This window comes from Paroedura picta, chromosome 17, assembly GCF_049243985.1.
Source record: "Paroedura picta isolate Pp20150507F chromosome 17, Ppicta_v3.0, whole genome shotgun sequence".
In the NCBI taxonomy this organism is placed as follows: domain Eukaryota; kingdom Metazoa; phylum Chordata; class Lepidosauria; order Squamata; family Gekkonidae; genus Paroedura; species Paroedura picta.
The window spans coordinates 3,782,859-3,804,047 of record NC_135385.1 but is presented as its reverse complement, the minus strand read 5'-3'; the positions used below and the strand labels follow the sequence as shown (position 1 = coordinate 3,804,047).

Genomic DNA, 21,189 nt, shown 5'->3' with positions numbered 1-21,189 from the left:
GAGTTACTTAATTTTTAATATATATTTTCTAATTTGTCAAATGTTTCTCAGGTGATATGGCCATATGTGGTCCTGCCTTCCGGCCCTCCCCTCCCAAAATGGCCAAGGATGGGCCCGGAGGGGGTGGGAGGGAGAGGGCCCCCAGGTGGGCGTGTCCGCTCCTCTGCTTCCCCACCGTATTCTGCATGATCTGAGGTTTTTCGAAGCCTGAAGAATATTTCAGGGGTTTCTCAACGCTAAAAAAGTGGAGAAAGGCTGCTGGAACCTTTTAACGAGAAGTCTTTCAACTTGCCAGCCTTCTGAGCTTGGGGGCCTTCCCTTGCAGCCTGCAGACCAAACACAGTGTGGTCATCTTCCTCGCAGCGATGTCAGGAGACCCAAAACGTGGACCTGCCAGCAAGGAAGCGGTGGGATCCTGACTGACCCCATCCTTCTGGCTTTTTTGGAGCACCGGTGGAGGGAGCGGAGATCACCGGGGCTTTCCTCGGGTTTTGGGGACTAGGCCCTGCCCCGTGCCAAAGAGGAGACACAGCTGACCGGCACCCCTTCCCCACCCAGCGGTCCAGACGCTCCATCGCTTTCTGTCTGCGGTGTTTTCCAAACGGCCAATTCTGGAGGGGGGCTGGAGGCAGCCATGCGCAGAAGATCTTTCCTGACAGGCCGCTGTGTGTTCAGAGACAAGTGCCCGAGGTGCTGGGGGTTATGTAAGGGCTCCCTTGGCACGACTTGTTGCATGGAATAATCATAAGGGAAAGAGGAAGGAAATCAAAGCGAAGAAACATCCCACTCCCCTTCACCTCTCAGGCGGTGGCTGGCTTCCCACATGACCTGGGGAGAGAGGGTCGGGGTCCTGCTTGGAAGGAGCGCTGGCCTCAGAGGTGGTGGGTTCGAATCTTCACCCTGCTGTGAAACTGACTGGGTGATTCTGGGCCTGGCCGGACAGTGCCGGTCTGGAGGCCTCGCTTCAAAAAGGACGCGGACAAAATGGAGAGAGTGCAGAGGAGAGCGATGAGGATGATCTGGGGCCCAGGGTCTAAATATTATGAGGATAGGCTGAGGGACTTGGGGATGTCCAGCCTGGAGAAGAGGAAGCTGAGAGGGGACAGGATGGCTCTCTTGAAGTATTTGAAAGGTTGTTGCTTGGAGGAGAGCCGGGAAAGGTTCCTGTTGGCAGCAGAGGATGGGTCTAAACCAGGCGTTGTCAACCTGTGGTCCTCCAGATGTCCATGGACTACAATTCCCATGAGCCCCTGCCAGCTTTTGCTGGCAGGGGCTCATGGGAATTGCAGTCCATGGACATCTGGAGGACCACAGGTTGACTACCCCTAGTCTAAACTACGTGTAGAATGTCCCACAATCATAGTTCAGCAGTGGAATGGGCTGCCTGACAGAAGTGCCTTTTCCTGACATGTTTTACGTAGACAGCAGGGAACGTAGTTGTAGGAATGAATTGCATTTCTTTCTTTATTTCTATTTGTATTCCACCCACCCAGCAAGCCGGCTCGGGGCAGTGTGCAATATCAACACCGAGCAATAGTACAAAGTTAAAAAATAACATTTTACACCATTAAAACCGTATCTATAGCTAGTGGTAACATCAGCTATTATCAGTCATTTATTGCTTGAGTATTTGGGTCTTCTTTCCTGCTCCGGTTTCACACCATCCCCCATTCTCCTTCTAAATGTTCCCGGGAGGACAGGCCAATGTCCTCTTCCCCACTTTGTTTAACATCTTCATGCACCCTCTGGCCCAGCTGATCCGGGGTTATGGGCTGGGCTGTCATCGATCTGCAGATGACACCCAGCTCTATCTCCTAATGGACGGCCACCTGGACTCCCCCACACAAAGATACATTCGCCAGAGTCACCTGAAACTCACTGGCTGGGCAGGAAGCAAGACAAGCCACCTTGCCCGGGGTGCAACTTTACATCATGCCCTCTGCCAAGAATTTGGGGGGTGATCTTGGATGCCTCCCTTCCTATGGAGGCCCAAGTCATGGGAGCAGCGTGCTCAGCCTTTTTCTACCTGTGCCAGGAGAAGCTACTAAGTGCCCTATCTGTAAGTTGCTGTACGTGGACCTACCATTGTCCTTGACCCGGAAACTGCAGCTGGGGCAAAATGCAGCTGCTAGGTTCCTCACCCCCTTCAAGGATCACTGCCTTGTCGTGGCGAACGGGCTTGAGTAGCTCAGTGAAGGGCCCCCCAAGACGGACAGGTCATAGCAGAGAGCTCTGACAAACGGTGACCCATTGGAGAAGGAATTGGCAAGCCACTCCAGTATCTTTGCCATGAAAACTCCATAGCAGGGGTTCATGGACTACAACTCCCATGAGCAAACACTGGCAGGGGCTCCTGGGAATTGCAGTCCATGGACATCTGGAGGACCACAGGTTGACTACCCCTGCTTTATAGCAGTGGTCCCCAACCTGCGGGACTCGGCCCGGTGCCGGGCTGTGAAGACCATGGCGCCGGGCCGCGACTCCCTCTCCCCGCCCCCCCGCAGTAAAAAACCTCCGAGGCCGCAAGCTTGCGGCCCGGGAAGCTTCTTACTGCGGGAGGGCAGGGAGAGGAAATCAGGGCCGCGCCCGCGCATCATGCATGCGCGAACGTGCCGTGTGCGGCCAAAATCGCACATGTGTGGCACTTTTGCGCATGTGCGCACGTGTGAAAGTGCAGCGCATGCGCGATTTCGGCCGCGCATGACGCATTTGTGCATGCACGATGCTCGGGCGCGGCCCGTGCATGCACGGGCCGCAGGTGCGGCCTGCTGCCCTGCCGGTCCCCAGCCTCAGAAAGGTTGGGGACCACTGCTCTATAGGACGGTTTGTAGTGAGTACAATACAAGAGAAAAAACCTATCCCAAGGCTACTACAGATGTAGTAAAATTATACAGAATACATGAGGCTAGATAGCCATCTGATGGAGAGGCTGATTCTGTGAAGGCAAAGGTGTGGCAGGTGACAGTAGATGAGCGATGGGGATGTGAGTGTCCTGCATAGTGTAGGGGGTTGGACTAGATGACCCATGAGATCCCTTCCAGCTCTACAATTCTTTGATGGTATCGCTGAATATTTCCAGCTTGCCTTCCCACCCCCCGTCCCCAGGGCTTTTGGGTGGCTGGGTGCAAGCCCCACCCGTTCCTCAGCTCAAACCTGACCTAGATTCTGAGAGAGGCTTAAGGGGATTTGCCGAATTTTTAGCAAACTTTAAGGACCTTTCAAGGGGGGCCCTCTGGTTTGTGATGGCACAGCCCCCCCTGGTGGCGAGATGGTCTCTCAAGGCCAGTCCCCACATTCCTCTCTCCTTCTCCGAGAGCTGTGCTAATATTTCTCTGGAAATTGTTAAGGTCCATTTTATGCAGTTGAAAATAGGCATGAGATAAAGATGGTCAAATAAGCAGGTTTTGCCCCCACCCCCACCCCAAGATCCTTGCGGAAGAGGCCCTGTTGGTACATTGGCTGGTTCTGATGCCCTTTGGGGTCCTCTAAAACTGGCAGGGGGAAATGGGGATGGGTGAATGTTAGCAGTTTTCCCTTTAAAGATGCTGTTTTATTTTGAATGCCTTTATTGATTTTTATTTATTTAACTTCTGTACCGTCCTTCCTAGCAAGCTCACTTAAGGAGATGTACACCAATTTTCCATAGCATATAATAAGTTAAAACGATTAATCAAAATTAAAAGTTAAAAATGAAAAGCAATTCAGACAAATTGAGCAAGAATACCTGCAACCAGCAGTCACGGTCATAGAGGGCATTTAGTTTTTGTGTAGCTAGAATACCGTCTGGGGCGTCTTACAAATAGGGAAGGACCCCATAGGTACTCCCACCATCCTGAACAGCTCAGACCGTGGCCATGCCAGGCCTTGACAGGGCTGTCCAGAGCGGCACAGGGAGGTACAGGATCCCTGCCAGCGCTCTCCCCCCCCACCCAAAAAAAGTGTTAGGCCAGCTGAATGGCAAAGTGCTAAATTTTATCACACTTCCCAGCCCCTCCTCACCCTTCTGCTGTCTCGCATTCTTCTGCTTTCTTTTCACATGTCTTACCCTCCACATCTGGAAATGGCGGAAGAGCGCAATGTGCCTTATATGTGTCATGCTTTCGCCTGTCAATTAATCCAGGCAACGAAATCCTCTCTCCATGTTTTAAAGGCCCTGCGATGCCTGCTAATTTTTTTTTATCATATTTCTCCGTTGCAATGCCTGTGCAAAATCATAGATGCACAACGCTTTCTGAACACCAACCCTTATGGGATCATGAGTCCTTTGATCCTTTTAAAAATTAATCTTGTTCCTGATTTTGGTGGTGGTGGTGGGGGGAATTTTTGGTGTTACAACTTCGGGGAAATATTCTTTTATTTCTGGCATCACCTACACACTTGTCCTCCTGTTAGTTGCTCCAGGTAGTTAGCCATTAAAAAAAAGAAATTTCCGTCCCCAGGAACCAGGGAGAGGAAGGTGGGGTGAGGCTGGGGTGAAGCAGGCGGCTTTAGCATGATTGAGCCTCCATGGCTTCCCTCTGCTGGTTGCCTGCTGGTGGCTCTCCAGTGATGATGATGATGATGTTATCCATTCCGTTGTGTCCAACCTATAGGAAAGTTTTTGCCATACGTTTCCGTCTCTGGCTGCTTCTTTTAGTTGGTTCATGGTCTTCCCTGTATCGGCTTTGATCGTGTCGAGCCAGCCGATCCTTTGGCGACCACGTTTCCTTTTGCCGCTGACCATGCCGAGGATTAAGGATTTTTCTAAGGAGTCTGATCGCATGATGTGTCCAAAGTAAGTGAGCTTTAGCCGTGATATCTTGCCTTCTGATGACAAAGTTGTTTTGCTCCTCTCTAAAACTATCTTGTTGGTAACTTTGGCTGTCCATCAGTTGTTGTGATTCCCAAACTCGCACTTTAAAACAGAGGATGGAGTGAGCCGGTCTCTGCCCAGATGCTGGATGTGGGTGACGTCACATGGAGGGGCCGGAATATCGTGACTTCTGTTGGCAAACATTCAATGGGTGTGGAAATGTCCTAAGTCTATTTAATACTCTGGCGTTAGGATTTTCTCTGTTTCCCCCTATGCCTTTAGGTGGCACTATTGGCCTACGCATTTCAGGTGAGTCGCTGTATTAGTCTGTAGTAGATGCACAATATTTGGGTGCTGTGCCTTTGGACATGAAAGCTTATGGGTGGCTCTGTAAGGTGCTGCTGCACTTGAATGTCGTTCTTATGAACATAATTGTTACCCAGGTTGCCTGAATAAGACTGGCTGTAGGATATGGGGGCAGCAGGGCTCAGCCCCATTTCCCTCCCTCCCGGTATGCCTGGTGGGGTGAGTGCTCCTCCTTGGGCTGTGCAGGAGCATCTAGGAACTGCTCAGGCTGTCAGATTCACAACAGTGGTTTGTCTTTGTAGCCATTTAACACGTTCCTAAGAGGAGCTGGGCTGGTGTTTGTTGGTTTGGGGTCAAGATGAGAGGCAGAGGAGATCTTCGGTGGAGATTACCATCTGTAAGGAGACAACAAAGAGAGCAGGGGAGAGAGAAGGGAAAGCTCAACCCAATTAGCAGTCAGAAGGCCTCAGTGGTGAGACTGGGGAGTACATGTCCTGAGGCTTGCAGCACAAATTTTGAAGCATGCGCAGCTATCTTAGGGACAAACTTGATTAAGGTTTCGGGAGTTATAGCCCTCTTAATTGGTATCTGACTCTCAGAATCGGACACCCACCAAATAGTGTTAGTCTTGGAGGTTCTCCAGGACTTGCATCCAGCTTTTTTCCTGCAGGCCGGTAGGACTGCCCTCTAAAACCCTCTGATGTAAGTAATGGGCCAAGAGAATTATGGGTTGTTTTCACTGATGGGATCCTAATATTGGTATTTTCACCTTGTCCTGGGCCGGTAACCCTGCCTTAGAGAAAGAAAAGGTCCTGCAGGTGACTTCTAATCTGGCAGGTCGGGTTTGATTCACTGCTCCTCCACGTGCAGCCAGCTGAGTGACCTTGGGCTAGTCACAGTTCTCTTCGAGTTGATCTTGAAGAGCAGTTCTCTCAGCCTCACCTCACAGGGTGTCTGTTGTGGCGAGAGGAAGGGAAGGCAATTGTAAGCTTCTTTGAGACTTCAGTGAAAAGTGGAGTATAAAAAACGACTCTTAGCTTTGTGGGTGAGGGAGTATTATGAAGGACCCCCCTCCTGCTCAGGTGTGCCCTGCCTGCTCCTGGCTGAATTTGTCTTGGCTGCTGTGTCAGGAGCCTTGCTTTGGAGAGAAGGTGGTCACTCTCCCTCCAGGCTATGCCCCTAAGTGGCCAAAACCTTGGTTAGGGGACAGATTTGCTGATGGGACATAGGCCTGCCTACACCTGCCCAGCCACCCACCTGACTTGATTCTGCTGTCCTTCAGCCAAAACAATGCCCCCCACCCCCAGTTCAGGCCAGGGTATCTGAGAGGCCAGTCTTTATGGGGCATTCTGACCCACAGCTGGAGGTCCGTTCTGTCCCCTAGCTAAGTTCTGACCCCACACAGAGAGACACACATTTTTATCTACTGCCTTGCAGGGGAGACCTTCCCGAAATATATTATGCTATTTAGAGTCACGTGCCTGGCCTGACTCTTAGCTTTAGCTGAGCATCATGTCTATTCGCTGTAGCTGTCCCCTTTTCCCTTCACTGCTTCATTGGATTTCTTGAAGCGGACATTGAGCTGGGGGCCTTCAGCATGCAAGCCGTACCCGACCGGCCACCAAATACCCACTGCAGAACCAGATTAGCCTCTGGGATTGCCTTCTGTACAGTCAGGCCAGTTTAGAATCATAGAATCATAGAATCATAGAGTTGGAAGGGGCCACACAGGCCATCTAGTCCAACCCCCTGCTCTACGCAGGATTAGCCAAAAGCATCCTAAAGCATCCAAGAAAAGTGTGCATCCAACCTTTGCTTGAAGACTGCCAGTGAGGGGGAGCTCACCACCTCCTTAGGCAGCCTATTCCACTGCTGAACTACTGAACTGCTGAACTGTGAAAATTTTTTTCCTGATATCTAGCCTATATTGTTGTACTTGTAGTTTAAACCCATTACTGCGTGTCCTCTCCTCTGCAGCCAGCAGAAACAGCGTCCTGCCCTCCTCCAAGTGACAACCTTTCAAATACTTAAAGGGGGCTATCATGTCCCCTCTCAACCTCCTTTTCTCCAGGCTGGACATTCCCAAGTCCCTCAACCTATCTTCATAGGGCTTGGTCCCTTGGCCCCAGATCATCTTCCTCGCTCTCCTCTGTACCCTTTCAATTTTATCTACGTCCTTCTTGAAGTGAGGCCTCCAGAACTGCACACAGTACTCCAGGTGTGGTCTGACCAGTGCCGTATACAATGGGACTATGACATCTTGTGATTTTGATGTGATGCCTCTGTTGATACAGCCCAAAATGGCATTTGCCTTTTTTACCGCTTTTTTACCGCTGCACCTATCACCTACACACTTGTCCTCCTGTTAGTTGCTCCAGGTAGTTATCCATTTTAAAAAAGAAATTTCTGTCCCCAGGAACCAGGGAGAGGAAGGTGGGGATGAGGCTGGGGTGAAGCAGGCGGCTTTAGCATGATTGAGCCCCCATGCCTTCCCTCTGCTGGTTGCCTGCTGGTGGCTCTCCAGTGATGATGATGATGATGTTATCCGTTCCGTCGTGTCCGACCTATAGGAAAGCTTTTGCCATACGTTTCCGTCTCTGGCTGCTTCTTTTAGTTGGTTCACTTTATGTGATTCCGAAACTCGCACTTTAAAACAGAGGATGGAGTGAGCCGGTCTCTGCCCAGATGCTGGATGTGGGTGACGTCACATGGAGGGGCCGGAATATCGCGACTTCTGTGGGCAAACATTCAATGGGTGTGGAAATGTCCTAGTTAGTCTATTTAATACTCTGGCGTTAGGATTTTCTCATTGTTTCCCCCTATGCCTTTAGGTGTCACTATTGGCCAAAGTATTTCAGGTGAGTTGCTGTTTTAGTTTGTAGTAGATGCACAATATTTGGGTGCTGTGGCTTTGAACATGATAGCTTATGGGTGGCTCTTTAAGGTGCTGCTGCACTTGAATGTCGTTCTTACTGGCATAATTGTTACCCAGGTTGCCTGAATAAGACTGGCTGTAGAATATGGGGGCAGCAGGGCTCAGCCCCATTTCCCTCCCTCCCGGTATGCCTGGTGGGGTGAGTGCTCCTCCTTGGGCTGTGCAGGAGCCTCTGGGAAGTGCTCAGGCTGTCAGATTCCCAACTGTGGTTTGTCTTTGTAGCCATTTAACACGTTCCGAAGAGGAGCTGGGCTGGTGTTTGTTGGTTGGGAGTCAAGATGAGAGGCAGAGGAGATCTTCGGTGGAGATTACCATCTGTAAGGAGACAACAAAGAGAGCAGGGGAGAGAGAAGGGAAAGCTCAACCCAATTAGCAGTCAGAAGGCCTCAGTGGTGAGACTGGGGAGTACATGTCCTGAGGCTTGCAGCACAAACTTTGAAGCATGCGCAGCTATCTTAGGGACAAACCTGATTAAGGTTTCGGGAGTTATAGCCCTCTTAATTGGTATCTGACTCTCAGAATTGGACACCCGCCAAATAGTGTTAGTCTTGGAGGTTCTCCAGGACTTGCATCCAGCTTTTTTCCTGCAGGCCGGTAGGACTGCCCTCTAAAACCCTCTGATGTAAGTAATGGACCAAGAGAATTATGGGTTGTTTTCACTGATGGGATCCTAATATTGGTATTTTCACCTTGTCCTGGGCTGGTAACCCTGCCTTAGAGAAAGAAAAGGTCCTGCCAGTGTGACTTCTAATCTGGTAGGTCGGGTTTGATTCACTGCTCCTCCACGTGCAGCCAGCTGAGTGACCTTGGGCTAGTCACAGTTCTCTTCGAGTTGATCTTGAAGAGCAGTTCTCTCAGCCTCACTTCACAGGGTGTCTGTTGTGGCGAGAGGAAGGGAAGGCAATTGTAAGCTTCTTTGAGACTTCAGTGAAAAGTGGAGTATAAAAAACGACTCTTAGCTTTGTGGGTGAGGGAGTATTATGAAGGACCCCCCTCCTGCTCAGGTGTGCCCGGCCTGCTCCTGGCTGAATTTGTCTTGGCTGCTGTGTCAGGAGCCTTGCTTTGGAGAGAAGGTGGTCACTCTCCCTCCAGGCTATGCCCCTAAGTGGCCAAAACCTTGGTTAGGGGACAGATTTGCTGATGGGATATCGGCCTGCCTGCACCTGCCCAGCCACCCACCTGACTTGATTCTGCTGTCCTTCAGCCAAAACAATGCCCCCCACCCCCAGTTCAGGCCAGGGTATCTGAGAGGCCAGTCTTTATGGGGCATTCTGACCCACAGCTGGAGGTCTGTTCTATCCCCTAGCTAAGTCCTGACCCCACACAGAGAGACACACATTTTTATCTGCTGCCTTGCAGGGGAGACCTTCCCGAAATATATTATGCTATTTAGAGTCACGTGCCTGGCCTGACTCTTAGCTTTAGCTGAGCATCATGTCTATTCGCTGTAGCTGTCCCCTTTTCCCTTCACTGCTTCATTGGATTTCTTGAAGCGGAGATTGAGCTGGGGGCCTTCGGCATGCAAGCCGTACCCGACCGGCCACCAAATACCCACTGCAGAACCAGATTAGCCTCTGGGATTGCCTTCTGTACAGTCAGGCCAGTTTAGAATCATAGAATCATAGAGTTGGAAGGGGTCATAGAGGCCATCTAGTCCAACCCCCTGCTCAATGCAGGATTAGCCCAAAGCATCCTAAAGCATCCAAGAAAAGTGTGTATTCAACGTTTGCTTGAAGACTGCCAGGGAGGGGGAGCTCACCACCTCCTTAGGCAGCCTATTCCACTGCTGAACTACTCTGTGACAACTTTTTTCCTGATCTCTAGCCTATATCATTGTACTTGAAGTTTAAACCCATTACTCCGTGTCCTCTCCTCTGCAACCAACAGAAACAGCATCCTGCCCTCCTCCAAGTGACAACCTTTTTCTGCCATTGGTTCTCCTGGGTCACTGGAAGAGAAACGTTTCTCCCAAGAACAGAGATCCTTGAAAGTAGAGAGGCCGGGGATGGAATTGGGGACCTTCTGCATAGCCTCCTGGTGCTGAACCCAGCCCAGCCCTCAGACGCCCCTCCTGTCAGGCGGCCAGGAGGCCGAGAGGGTCAGGAATCCACACCCCAGCTTCTTTTCCTCCCTTTAGCCCTCCAGAAGCTCGGCCCTCCACCAAGTCCTCCAATCCCCAGGCCACGTGATGACCAAGAGTGGCAGACCCACCTCCCCCAGTCCCAGAAGGGCGGCCCGTTTGGTCTCCAACCTATATCTGGGCTTTGAGATAATATCTCAGAGGGTGCTTGTCCTACGTGGGATGGGCAAAATCTTCCGGTCTTCGGCTTTCCTGTCCTCAGGGCCGAAGTCACCTTGGAGGCCTCTTCTCTCTCCACAAAAAGCCCCAAACGCATTCGCCTTCTCTCCTCCGGAGGAGTCCAGCATCTGCAATTTTGGGCTGGTCCTTCCTGATCGTTCCCCTGCTCTGAGGGCTCCTTTGGGCAGTGGGGAGCCCGGAGTTATAGGCAGGGCCCCGAAGGGAACACAGCAGCTCTGCCCATCTCCAGGCCAATCCCCTCCCAGGTGGACATGGTTCATCTAGCCAGGGCCAAAGGAACGGGCCCCGCTGTTTGCGGACGGACAGTCCAGGCAAGGTCAGGCAAGCGCACCCCTTTGCGGCCCGGCACCGTGCCGTGGCCCGGTGTTTGGGGACCACCGTATTAGACAATGCTTACACCTCTTTCCTCCTTATGATTCCCTGTGTTTTATCTTCAAATATTGATTGGGTGCATTTTACATTGGATTGAAATGGGCTATGGCCACTCAATAAATTGAATGCTGAATGCCGTATTGACGACAACCACTTCAAAATCAAATGGCAGCTGGTACAGAAATGTGTTACTTGATTTTGAATTTAAAAGGATAAAATAACAGAATAATAATACAATGGGACAACAGGAATGATAAAACAGGGTAAAATAGATGAACCAAAATCAAACAACACTGAATGCTTTGTTCCTGGTCACTAATATTAACAAACTAGGGGCAAAGCCTGTTGCAGCCAGGAATGCTAGGCCCCCTTCCCCGCCCTGGGCAGGACAGCTGAGCCCTCCCCCCCTGCGGCTCCCCAAAGGGCCTTTTCGAGGGGGGGGGAAGCTGGCAGGGATCCTGCGTCGCCCTGGACAGCCCTGCCAAGGCCTGACATGGCCACGGTCTGAGCTGTCCAGGATGGTGGGAATGCTCCCTCCCTTCCCACCCCACCCCCACTGCCCCCAGCCACAGCCCCTGGCCCTCTGCCCTCCCTCCCGGCTCCAGCTGCCTGCCTACCTTACCAGATGCAAGAAGCTGGAGGAGGGACACAGTGAGGGGCGGGACATCCCTCCTGATTGGCCGTTCATTGGACGGATGGCCAATCAGGGATGGGACAGCCTCCTGGATTGTTGGGTAGGCGATGAGTTTTAACTTATTATATGCTATGGAAAATTGGCATCCATCTCCCTGAGTGAGCTTGCTGGGAGGGCGGAACGGAAGTTAAATGAATAAATAAAAATCAATAAAGGCATTCAAAGTAAAACAGCATCTTTAAAGGGAAAACTGTTAACTACAGAGAGACACTAGTGACTACTGAGATAAGATCACAAAAAGCTTACCTGTTTTGCCTTAACAGGAAAAAAACGTCTTACTGGCTTTGGGGGCGATCTTTAAACAGTCTTTAATTCATAAAAGTGCCAGACACACTGGATACCTACTGGCATGACATCACAAAGAGCTCACCTGTGTATAATTGAGAAGAAAAAAACCTCTTACTGGGTTTTGGGGGGATCTTTAAACAGACTAAAATTCATAAAAGGGCCAGAGATACTGGATACCTCATGATATATCACAAAGCCCTCAGCTGTATATAATTGAGAAGAAAAAAACCTTACTGGCTTTTGGGGTGATCTTTAAACAGACTAAAAGACAGAAAAGGGCCAGAGACACTGGATACCTACTGACATGACATCACAAAGACCTCACTTGTGTTTAATTGAGAAGAAAAACACCTCTTACTGGCTTTGGGGGGGATCTGTAACAGACTAAAAGTCAGAAAAGGGGCCAAACTACAGAGAGACACTGGAGACTTCCTGAAATCACATAGGAGCTCACCTGTGTTGCCTTGAAAGGAAAAAAAACATCTTACTCGCTTTTAGGGTGATCTTTAACAGACTAAAAGTCAGAAAAGGGACAGAGACACAGGTTACCTACTGATATGAAATCCCAACATGCTCACCTGTGTTTAATTGAAAAGAAAAAAAAACTTTTACTGGCTTTTGGGCCATCCTTAAACAGTCTAGGAGTCAGAAAGCGAACCAAACTCCAGACATCACAAAGAGCTCACCTGTGTTGCCTTGAAAGGGAAAAAACCCTCTTACTGGCTTTTGGGGTGATCTTTAATAGACTAAAAGTGAGAAAACGAGCCAAACTACAAAGAGGCACTGGAGACCTAGTGACATGACATCACAAAGTGCTAACCTCTGTATAATTGAGAAAAAACATCAGAAAGACCTCACCTGTGTTTAATTGAGAAGAAAAAAACCTCTTACTGGCTTATGGGGTGATCTTTAACAGACTAAAAGTAAGAAAAGGGGTCAAAATCCAGAGAGACACAGAAGACCTACAGAGATGACATCACAAAGAGCTCACCTGAGTTGCCTTGACAGGAAAAAAAACCTCTTAGTGGCTTTTAGGGCGATTATTAAACAGATTAAAGTCAGACAAGGGGCCAAACTCGAGAGAGACACTAGAGACCTCCTGACATGACATCACAAAGAGCTCACCTGTGTATAATTGAGAAGAAAAACACCTCTTACGGGCTTTGGGGGCGATATTTAACAGACTAAAAGTCAGACAAGGGGCCAAACTCCAGAGAGACACTAAAGACCTACAGAGATGACATCACAAAGAGCTCACCTGTATTGCCTTGACAGGAAAAAAACCTCTTACTGGCTTTTGAGGCGATCTTTCAGTCTTTAGGGGGCGATCATTAAACAGTCTAAGTGTCAGAAACGGGACCAAACTCCAGAAAGACACAGAAGACCTACTGAGATAACATCACAAACAGATCACCTGAGTTGCCTTGACAGGAAAAAAACCTCTTACTGGCTTTTGGGGCGATCTTTAAACAGTCTAAATGTCATAAAAGGGCCAGAGACACTGGATGCCTACTGACATGACATCACAAAGACCTCATCTGTGTTTAAATGAGAAAAAAAAAACCTCTTACTGTCTTTTGAAGGGATCCTTAAACAGTCTAGGAGTCAGAAAAGGGCCAGAGACAATGGATACCTACTGACATGACATCACAAAGACCTCACCTGTATTTAATTGAGAAGAAAAAAACCTCTTACTGGGTTTTGAGGCGATCTTTAAACAGTCTACTTGAACAGTCCAGGAGTCAGAAAAGGGGCCAAACTACAGAGAGACACTGGAGACATACTTAGATGACATCACAAAGAGCTCACCTGTGTTGCCTTGACAGGAGAAAAACTTCTTATTGGCTTTTGGGGCGATCTTTAAACAGTCTAAAAGTTATAAAAGGGCCAGAGACACTGGATGCCTACTGACATGACATCACAAAGACGTCACCTGTGTTTAATTGAATCATAGAATCATAGAGTTGGAAGGGGCCATACAGGCCATCTAGTCCAACCCCCTGCTCAACGCAGGATTAGCCCTAAGCATCCTAAAGCACCCAAGAAAAGTGTGTATCCAACCTTTGCTTGAAGACTGCCAGTGAGGGGGAGCTCACCACCTCCTTAGGCAGCCTATTCCACTGCTGAACTACTCTGACTGTGAAAAACCTTTTTCCTGATATCTAGCCTATATCGTTGTACTTGAAGTTTAAACCAATTACTGCGTGTCTTCTCCTCTGCAGCCAGCAGAAACAGCATCCTGCCCTCCTCCAAGTGACAACCTTTCAAATACTTAAAGAGGGCTATCATGTCCCCTCTCAACCTCCTTTTCTCCAGGCTGAACATTCCCAAGTCCCTCAACCTATCTTCATAGGGCTTGGTCCCTTGGCCCCAGATCATCTTCGTCGCTCTCCTCTGTACCCTTTCAATTTTATCGATGTCCTTCTTGAAGTGAGGCCTCCAGAACTGCACACAGTACTCCAGGTGTGGTCAGACCAGTGCCGTATACAATGGGACTATGACATCTTGTGATTTTGATGTGATGCCTCTGTTGATACAGCCCAAAATGGCATTTGCCTTTTTTACCGCTGCATCACACTGCCTGCTCATGTTTAGTTTACAATCCACAAGTACCCCAAGGTCTCGTTCACACACACTGCTACCTAGAAGCGTATCCCCCATCCAGTAGGCATGCTTTTCATTTTTCTGACCCAGATGCAGAACTTTACACTTATCTTTATTAAATTGCATCTTGTTCTCATTTGCCCATTTTTCCATTGTGTTCAGATCTCGTTGAACTCTGTCTCTATCTTCCGGAGTATTTGCCAGTCCTCCCAATTTGGTGTCATCTGCAAACTTGATGAGTAGTCCCTCCACCCCCTCATCTAGATATGTTAAAATAAATAAATATGTTAAAAAGTACCGGGCCGAGCACCGAACCCTGAGGTACCCCGCTACTCACCTCTCTCCAGTCTGATGAAACACCATTGACAACAACTCTTTTAGTGCGGTTCTCTAACGAATTCCCTATCCATCTAACGATCTGAAAATCCAGATTGCAGTCCTTCAACTTATCCATCAGAACATCATGGGGAACCTTGTCAAAAGCTTTACTAAAATCCAAGTAAATGACATCAACCAAATTTCCCCGATCCAGCAAACCTGTTACTTGGTCAAAAAAGGAAACTAGGTTGGTCTGGCAGGACCTGTTGGAGACAAATCCATGCTGACTTCCTTGGATCACCAAATTGTCCTCCAGATGTTTGCAGATCACTCCCTTTAATATCTGCTCCATTATCTTCCCCACAACAGAGGTCAGACTCACTGGTCTGTAGTTTCCCGGGTCATCCTTCCTCCCTTTTTTGAAGATCGGAATAACGTTTGCTCTTTTCCAGTCCTCCGGGACATCTCCAGTCCTTAAAGAGGTTCCGAAGATGATAGACAAGGGCTGTGCAAGTTCTCTGGAAAGTTCTTTGAGTACTCTCGGGTGCATTTCATCTGGACCAGGGGATTTGAACTCATCCAGTGCAGCTAACTGCCTCTCGACAACCTCTCTATCCATGTTAACTTGCCACCCAGACACTATCCTTTGGCTACAGCCATCTCTAGATGTGCCTAAACACTTTGACCTGTGGGAAAAAACAGATGTAAAATAGGCACTAAGCCTTTCTGCTTTCTCTGCATCTTTCGTTAGAGTTTGTCCATCCGCACCCAACAGCGGGCCTATTGCCTTCTTTACTTTACGTTTGCTCCTCACGTAACTGAAAAATCTTTTCTTGTTACAATGGGCTTCCCTGGCCAATCTTAGCTCACTCTCAGCTTTGGCCTTTCTGATGATTGATCTACAGTGCCTAGTAACCTGTAGGTACTCTTCTTTAGAGCTCTGTCCTTCCCTCCATTTCCTGAACATTTTCCTTTTCTTTCTTAGTTCCTCTTGAAGTTCTCTGTTCATTCAAATAGGCTTCTTAGAGCTCCTGCAGTGTTTTCGTGTTTCTGGGATAGTCATTGATTGACCATGCAATAGCTCTTGTTTGAGTAGCGCCCACCCTTCACATGCTCCCTTCCCTTCCAGCATTCTCGTCCATGTGTCAAACGTACAGGAAACTCACAACAAACTTCTTAAAAAAGAGTTTTATTGGATAGTACTATACGCAAGAGACTGAGAAGTCAAATCTGACCAGAGGCCCGATTTGCCCCAGCTTATCAATACATTTCTCCCGCCCAAAACTTGACAGTTCCCAAGGGAGGGGGGCAGGAGAGAGAAGGAGAGAAAAGACATATGTGTAACATAAACAGGATTTCACTCTCACAACCTTGAGGAGGTGACAACAACCCCGTGAGCCCACAACAAGATAAGGTTAACATAACATCACTACTCACTTTTATGGCTAAGAGAACTACAAGGCCTGGAGCAAGCAGGCGCCAGGTCCAATAAAGTAATATAACTGGCATGGAGGAACTCAGGCTAATTTATGACAGAGATTCTACAATCCTGACATCCCTCCGCACTAAAATTAACTTCCCTCCCCCACCTAGCCGGCATCAACGGGACGGGGGCAGTCCGGGAAAGCACGATGGAAAGCCCGGAGAAGGCGGGGCGCCTTCACGTTTACAGCCTCAACCCATTCTTTGTCTCCTGAAGGAAAATCTTTCCAGTCGACCAAATATTGGAGACGACCTTTGTGCACACGAGAGTCCAGAATCTGATTGACCTCATAGTGGGTGTCTTTGTCGATGTAAATCGGCACTGGCTTAGCTGGAGGAGGGTGCCACTCATCCGGGGCAGGGGCTCTCCGCAGCAGGCTGGAATGAAAAACCGGATGCACATTCCTGTAAGTTTTTGGCAAAGCTAGTTCCACAGTTACAGCATTAATCAGCTTCACAACCTTGAAGGGCCCCACATATTTGGGACCAAGTTTTTTTGACTTTTGTTGGCAACGCAAGTTCTTGGTGGACAAATAGGCCAAGTCTCCCACCTTCCATATGGGCGCAGGTGCCCGTTTTTTGTCTGCCTGGGTTTTATAAGCTTGTTTTGCGTCCTTGAGACAGGCGACTATCGTTGGCCACCCCGCACTAATTGTCTCGGCCCACTTATTGACATCGGGAGCATCGGGGGAACTCAGCTCCCAGGTGGGGGCCGCCACCAAGTCAGTCCCGTACACCACCTTAAAGGGGGAAACACCCGTGGAAGAATGGACTCCATTATTATAGGCAAACTCAGCTAGTGGAAGCAGGGCAACCCAGTCATCCTGCTGGTGATTGATAAAACAGCGCAAGTATTGTTCAAGGATCTGATTCACCCTCTCAGTCTGGCCATTGGACTCCGGATGATAGCCCGATGTGAGGGCTTGCTCCACCCCCAACAGTCTCAAGAGCTCCCGCCAGAACTTGGCAACGAACTGGGGGCCCCGATCCGTCAGCAGGCGCCCTGGGATCCCGTGCAGCCGTAGTATGTGGGTCACGAACAATGAAGCCAATTTGGCCGCCGAAGGCAAGCCAGCACAAGGGATAAAATGGGCTTGTTTGGAAAAAGCGTCCACCACCACCCAAATGACCGTTTTCCCTTGGCTGGGAGGCAGGTCGGTGATAAAGTCCATTGTGACATCAGTCCACGGACGGGAGGGGGTTGGCTGGGGCTGCAACAATCCCTTTTTCTTTCCCCCTTCTGGCTTGGAGACGGTGCAAGTGGGGCACCCCTGCACATATTTTTCCACATCTTTGCGCAGAGTTGGCCACCAGTAATGTCTCCGGATCAGGTGCAGAGTTTTCACAAACCCAAAATGTCCAGCTGTTTTTGCATCGTGACAAAGTTTCAAAACGTCCCCGCGCGCCGCTGCGGGGACAAAAAGCCGCTCGCCCTTAAAAAACAACCCCCCTTTCTCCGTCAGGTCTGGGCGGAGGGAGTGGAATTCAGAGTCCTGTAACACCTCCTTTTGGACCCAGCCCCCCGGAATAGACGGGCCAGGCTTTGACTGGCTGCGCGTCACCGCTGCCATCCCCAGCTGGGCGGGGGTAAAAACTGTATCCACCAATGGGTCGCGCTTGCTGTTGTACTGGGGCAGGCGCGACAGGGCGTCCGCCAAGAAGTTCATTTTGCCTGGCAGATGCTTGAGAGAGAAGCTGAACCGAGAGAAAAACTCCGCCCACCGCATCTGTTTCGCTGAGAGCGAGCGAGGCTGCTTGAGCGCCTGGTTTTTGTGGTCCGTCCATACGACAAAGGGACTGCGGACCCTTCCAACCAATGCCTCCAGGTGGATAAGGCCAATTTCACGGCAGCCGCCTCTTTCTCCCAAATCGCCCAGTTTCTTTCAGCCCCGGAGAACTTTTTTGACAAATAGGCCAGTGGGTGTAACTTCCCATCTCCCCCCTCCTGTAGGATTACGGCCCCCATTGCCACATCCGAAGAATCTACTTGCACGGTGAATTGCTTGGTGGGGTCGGCATGGGCCAGCACCGGCTCAGAGGTAAACAGTAGTTTCAACCTCTCAAAAGCGTCCTGACACTGGGGGGTCCACTGGAGCGGCGCGCCAGGGCGGCACGCTGCCTTCCCCCCCTGTTTCGTCTTTAACAAGTCAGTGAGAGGCAATGCCACCTTGGCGAAATTGGGAATGAACGTTCTGTAAAAATTTGCAAATCCTAAGAAACTTTGCAACTGCCTCCTCGTGCGAGGGGGTTCCCAAGCCAATAAATCGCGCACCTTGCCCGGATCCATTTCAACCCCTGCTTGGGACACCTGGAAGCCCAAGAATTCCACCGCATCTCGGTGGAACTCACATTTTGAAAGTTTGGCAAACAATTGGTGCTTCCGCAGACGGCGGAGTACTTCACGGACCAAATCTGCATGACTCTCCACATTTTCAGAATACACCAAAATATCGTCAATGTACACCAACACCCCCTGATACAATAAATCATGCATAATTTCATTGATCATATTCATGAACACGCCCGGAGCGCCGGCCAGGCCGAACGGCATTACGGTGTACTCAAATTGCCCCAGGGGGGTGTTAAAAGCAGTTAAATATTCGTGACCCTTTTTTATCCGGACCCGGTAGTAAGCCTCCCTCAAGTCCAATTTCGTGAAAACCCGTGCCCTTCCCAAATGGCCAAGCAAGTCTTTTATCAAAGGCAGCGGGTAGGCATTACAAGTAGAGACAGCATTCAGACCCCGTTAGTCCGTGCAAAGGCGCAAGGACCCGTCTTTCTTTTTCACGAAAAGAACCGGGGCCGCCAGGGGTGACGTAGCGGGCCTGATGAATCCCCTGGCAAGATTTTTGTCCAAGAACTCCCTGAGTTCAGCCATCTCCCTCGGGCTCATTGAATAGAGTTTGGCTTTCGGGAGCGACTCTCCCTTTTTTAGTTCAATGGCACAATCAGTCTTTCGGTGAGGGGGAAGTTGGTTGCACTCAGATTCCGCGAACACGTCAGCAAAGTCCCGGTACTCCGGAGGGAGAGTCCCTTCCCCCACGGATCCCAACGCGGCCACTACCCCTTTGTCAAGTGGGGATCGAGGCCGCGCGTGCTGTTTGCAACCCGGGGATGTGAACTCCACGGTCCCTTTCTTCCACTTCACCGTGGGGTCATGTTCCCTCAACCAATCTAGTCCCAACACACATGGGAATGCAGAGTGGGGCGCTACCAGGGGTTGAATCTGCTCCCAGTGTTTTTTAATGTCCAAGTCCATGGGACGCGTCTTCACCGTAGCTTCCCCCCCGGGAGCGCACTTCCCGTCCAGTTGGGTGATTGGCAGGGGTTCCCCCAAAGGTACCTTGCCCACCCCCAGAGTCTCGGCCAGTGCTGGGCTTACTAAGGATTGGGTGCACCCCGAGTCCACAATGCACCGGACTCCCACCTTCTTCCCGGATTTGGGGTTGGAGAGAGTGGCAGGTAGCAGTATCAAGGGGGAATCACTCACCACGCGTTTGCCCCTATTGGCGGCCTGCTGGCGGGGCGCCTTTACAGCAGACCGTCTTCGTTTCCCGACTGCTCCTCAGCTTGATCCTCGCCATCCGGACCGCTGCCCTCCTCCGAGTCTTCCACCGTTGATGCTGCGACCACCGGCACTAGTAGGGACTTGGCACTTTTCTTCGGGGCCGTTTTCTTGGCGGGTTGGGCTTTCGCCGGGGAGCTGCCAGTAGCTTTTGCCCCGGTCACCGTCTTTGAGGGGCATTGAGCGAGGAAGTGGCCGGCTTGTCCACAGCCCAGGCACAGCCCTTTCTCCATGCGCCGAGTGCGCTCAGTCGGCTCCAACTTTGCTTTCGGCTTGACTTTCGCGGGGGTAGAGGTTTTTGCTCCGGCCTTCCCTGCCATTCCCTGGAACACTGCCGCCCTCTCCAGACGATTCTCCATCTCCCCGGCCAGTTGGATCCATCCGTCAACCGTGAGCGGGTCGTCTAACAGCAGGCATTTGCTGGACAAGTCGGGCGAGAGACCACCCACGAACGCCAGCACGCGTTGGGGCTCGGTCCAGTCCGGCACTGAGGAGGCAAGCTCTTTGAATTCTCTGGCGTACTCGACCACCGACAATTTCCCTTGCTTCAGGGCTTTGAGCTTTTTCTCCGCGGTCTCCCTCTCAAATGGCTCCACATACATCTGGCGCATGGAACGCAGGAAATGATTATAATTGCGGATGGCTCTTGGGTTGTAACGGTACAAGTCCAGGAACCACTTTGCTGCCTTGCCCTCCAGGGCTTCCCCCACAAACCGGACGCGCTCGGCGTCGTCGGTGAAAGTGAACCCCATGTCCATCATGTAGGCTTGGAGATGCACCAGGAACGTTGGAAAGGCTGTGGGGTCCCCCGAAAACTTAGCCTTGAACTTGTAGGTGTTCCGCATTTCCACTCCCCAGAGGTGAGGAGGTAGGCGTCCCGGACCCCAACCCGCCTGGGCCGGGAGTCTCCCCCCACGGCTGATGCCTCGTCCTAATCCTGCCGCCGCTCTCGCCTCCGCCGCAGCCCTTGCTGCCTCCGCCGCTCGCGCGGCCGCCGCCGCCGCCTCTCGTGCCGCCGCCGCCGCTTCGGCTCCCGCAACGTTCGCTGCCGCCGCTGCTGCTCCGTCCGCTGCCCCTGCACCGTCCGCTGCTCCGGCACCTTCTGCCGCTCCGCCGCCCCCGGCGCCCTCGCGATCCTCGTCTTCGTCTTCCCTCTGCACTCTGGCCAGGGCCGCCGCCTCGGCCTCCGCAGCTGCTTGCATCGCGGCCGTCTCGCGTTCCCGCAGGGTGAGCAGACCTCCCGATCTCCGACCACCAGGTTCGCGGGCGGCACCTCCGCTGTGCACCTCTCGCAGCAGGCGTTGCGTGCGGCGTTGCTCCTCCGGATCCAGCCGACCCGAGAGGTCCTGCAGCCAGTTGGTCACCCTGTCCAGCTTGCACTGCAGGTCCTGTGTCTCACCGGCGGGCTCCAGCCCGTAGCTAGGCATTCCAAGATTATCCGGCCACTGCTCGTCCCCAGTTGGTCGGTCATACTTCGATAAACGCCTGCGTTCGGTGACGTGCCTTTCCAAAA

At 51.0% G+C, this 21,189-nt stretch overlaps 1 long non-coding RNA gene across 1 annotated transcript; it reads right to left on the bottom strand.

Annotated features, from left to right (window-relative positions):
- Positions 1-3,719: 3,719 nt before the first annotated feature.
- LOC143827144 (uncharacterized) lies at positions 3,720-8,908 on the bottom strand. The gene is made up of 3 exons (XR_013227200.1): positions 8,723-8,908; positions 5,868-8,348; positions 3,720-5,493 (listed from the first exon to the last, which is right to left on the bottom strand). It is a non-coding gene; the product is annotated as an uncharacterized LOC143827144 (long non-coding RNA).
- Positions 8,909-21,189: the final 12,281 nt, after the last annotated feature.